This window comes from Bufo bufo, chromosome 2 (assembly GCF_905171765.1).
Source record: "Bufo bufo chromosome 2, aBufBuf1.1, whole genome shotgun sequence".
Lineage (NCBI taxonomy): Eukaryota > Metazoa > Chordata > Amphibia > Anura > Bufonidae > Bufo > Bufo bufo.
The window spans coordinates 192,149,579-192,153,708 of record NC_053390.1 but is presented as its reverse complement, the minus strand read 5'-3'; positions in this window follow the sequence as shown (position 1 = coordinate 192,153,708).

Genomic DNA, 4,130 nt, shown 5'->3' with positions numbered 1-4,130 from the left:
ATACCTTTTTCCACAAAATACTGATTAAGGGGATTTATATACATGTTTCCACCAAATATTGATTGACGCCTGTGATATACCTGCTTCCACAAAATACAGATTAAGAAGATTGATATACCTGCTTCCACTAAATACTGATTGAGGCGTGCAAGATACCTGCTTCCAAAGAATACTGATTATTGGGTTTGATATACCTGCTTTCACAAAATACTGATTAAGGGGATTGATATACCTGCTTCCACAAAATACTGATTAAGGCCTGCAAGATACCTGCTTTTACAAAATGCTGATTAAGGGTTTTAATATACCTGCTTCCAACATATATTGATTGAGGCCCGTGAGATACCTGCTTTCACAAAAAAATTATTAAGGGGATTGATATACCTGCTTCCACCAATTATTGATTGAGGCCTGCGATATGCCTGCTTCCACAAAATACTGATTAAGGGGATTAATATACATGCTTCCAAAAAATACTTATTGAGGCCTGAGAGATACCTGATTCCACAAAATACTGATTAAGGGTTTTTATATACCTGCTTCCACAAAATATTGATTGAGGCCTGCGATATACCTGCTTCCACAAAATACTGATTAATGGGTTTGATATACCTGCTTCTACAAAATACTAAATAAGGCCTGTGAGATACCTGATTCCACAAAATATTGATTGAGGCCGGCGATATACCGGTTTCCACATAATACTGATTAAGGCCTATTGCACACGACCGTATGGCTTTTTCAGTGTTTTGCGGTCTGTTTTTCACGGATCCGTTGTTTTGCTTCCGTTGTGTTTCCGTTTCTGTTCCGTTTTTCCGTTCCGTTTTTCCGTATGGCATATACAGTATACAGTAATTACATAGATAAAATTGGGCTGGGCATAACATTTTCAATAGATGGTTCAGCAAAAAACGGAACGGAAACGGAAGACATACGGATGCATTTCCGTATGTGTTCCGTTTTTTTTGCGGACCCATTGACTTGAATGGAGCCACGGACCGTGATTTGCGGGCAATAATAGGACATGTTCTATGTTAAAACGGAACGGAAAAACGGAAATACGGAAACGGAATGCATACGGAGTACATTCCGTTTTTTTTGCGGAACCATTGAAATGAATGGTTCCGTATACGGACCGTATACGGAACGCAAAAAACGGCCAGTAAACGGGGAAAAAAAACGGCCGTGAGCAAGAGGCCTAAGGGTATTGATATACCTGCTTCCACAAAATACTGATTGAGGGCTGCGATATATCTGCCTCCACAAAATACTGATTAAGGGGATTGATATACCTGCTTCCACAAAATACTGATTATGGGATTGATATACATGCTTTCAAAAAATACTGATTGAGGCCTGCGAGATACCTGATTCCACAAAATACTGATTAATGGATTTGATATACCTGCTTCCACAAAATACTGATTAAGGGGTTTGATATACCTGCTTCCACTAAATATTGATTGAGGCCTGCGATATATCTGCTTCCACAGAATACTGATTAAGGGGATTGATATTCCTGCTTCCACAAAATACTGATTGAGGGCTGCGATATACCTGCTTCTAGTGATGGACGAACATCGGCCGGTACGATTCTCGAATGCGCATTCGCGATCAAATGTTTCGCGAACCGCACGTTTGCGGCGGGCCCCATTACCTTTAATAGCAGGCGAACTTGAAAAATGTGTGCCCTGCTAGAGCCTAGAAAATTTTTCCTATCGGTATGATGTATACAAATGTGCAGCACTCCACGTTTTGTATCCTGCAAGTCCATTTAAAAAAATGCATATGTTAACATAAATTTTTTTTCTACCATGGAACTGTACGTCATCAGTCTAAGGCATCTGTTAACGCATACATTTTTGGTTTGCATTAAATGAATGGCAAAAATAGGATGTGAACCCAGCCCTAGTGTCAGAATAAGCACCAGTTCACAGCGGAGCAGCGTGGCGGAGAGGGGAGGCAGCCATGTACTGACAGAGCGCTACCTGGTCCTGGTGGTCAGGGATGAGGATTGTGTTTCCCAAGGATCATTTTCTACTGGGAAATAGAGGGGACAGTATAATATACTAGAATCTATATAATATGAAGATATTAGCTATACCCCCGAATAATAATACAAGTAGGTGGTCAATTATTATATAGAAATACGTCTATGTTAGGCATATTTCTGACACAGATCGTGGCGCAAAGGTTCTCAGCACCGAAATCTGCATATTTTTCCCGCTCATGCCAGGTCTAAAAAAGGATGTCGTGGGCAGGGAAAGGGATACCGTTATGGCCATCCAGTTACTGGATACCACCCCCATACATTGACCGGATAACACCTCTGTACAGTGACCGGATAACACCTCTGTACAGTGACCTGACCGGATAAAAGGGTATAAGAGGGCACAGTACAGGGAATGACTAGGGGCACTGCACAGGGTGTGGTAAGGGGGCACAATGCAGGATATAAGGTGGCACAGTACGGGGTGTGGGGCACAGTACAGGGTGGGGGGACACAGTCACATGATCCTGTGACATTAGAAGGTCATTATGGTGAATGCGGTTCATACGTCACCATAATGAGAGGCAGAGGAGTGAGACATGGGTGTGATTGTGTGGCTAGAGATGTAACTGTCGACCAGTACAGGCCCCAAAAATTAGGCAATAGGCATTCACCTGACAGCAAAGAACTTTGGATTCTGTGGCTGGAGGTACATTAGGCAGTCACAGGATAAATATGTAACTGTCGGCCAGTACAGGCCCCAAAAATGTATCATTCACCTGACTTAAAAGACCTTTTATGCCGCTGTATAAACATAAGGTGTAACGGATCACCTGGTACCCCGACTGAGTACCTCCGTTTACGGATGCGCCTAGCGTTTTCCTGAGGTTTCCAAGCACTCAGGCAGACACCACAATCACCGAACCGAAGAAGCATATGAATCCTCTTCAAGCATGAATGCTGTAGGCAGTTGAATAGGAACCATACGAATAGGTTTTCACTCCTAGCAGTCAAACTGGGACAGCATGCAATAAATCCTCCCCCAAGCATGAGACGACACTTCACCTTGAGGGTTAAAACAGGAACTCCCTGTCCTGGGGCATACAGCCTCTTTTATTTACAATCCACAAACATAGTACTGCCCACAGGGGTTTGAAATACAACCAATCAATCCGTACAATAAACACAGACACTCCCACACAAAATCCTCCTCTCGGCCTGTGATAAGATTACTGAACACAATGGCGAATATAATTATCACAGGCAGAGAAATACAGTTTTATAAAACACATCACAGGAACCCCAAAACATGCAATAACCCCATAACCAGTATATCCTCGGAACCGGGGGATCTGGGTGAACCACATATCCACAATTCACCCAGATCCGTCCAGTAGTTTTCTAGATACAGTTTTATGCCAGTTACACCGAAAATATACAAGTTATACAGAAAATAGTCACTAATAAATGTGTCCCCTGTTTGGTAGTTTCAAACTACTGAATGATGTCTCTGTGCACCAAATACAGGCAAGATGGCACCGTGTTGAAAAGTTAGAACAGTGTCTGTGGGTTAAAATGGCCGCTATCTATTGTTCTCACCAAGTGTTTCATCCATTGTTCTCAACATGGGAATAGTAAAATCCAAGCAAGTAAGGCAAATGATGCAATCCAGGGACAGAGGGCTCAGTCCCAAGTGCCTTAAGATCCAATAACTTAAGGGACCATAATCCCAGGGCAAGAGGCGGGCACGCAGCCCCCTCCAAAAGCTCATGGCAAACTCTGGCAAAAAGGTGAGTTTGCTACATTTCTCCCCTTTCCCAAAAAGACTATCCAGACTCCAGACCTTCAATCGGTCTGGGGTTCTGATAGTCGGCCAGCCTTTCTCACCCAGTGTAGCTGTCCCAGTGTCCTCCTGCTACATGTGCTCCGTTATAAATCCATAGTCTGGTGGAAAGGTACCTTAATATGTATAGCTTGGAAGAAAGAAGAGACAGAGGGGATATGATAGAAACTTTTAAATACATAAAGGGAATCAACTCGGTAAAGGAAGAGAGCATATTTAAAAGAAGAAAAACTACCACAAGAGGACACAGTTTTAAATTAGAGGGGCAAAGGTTTAAAAGTAATATAAGGAAGTATT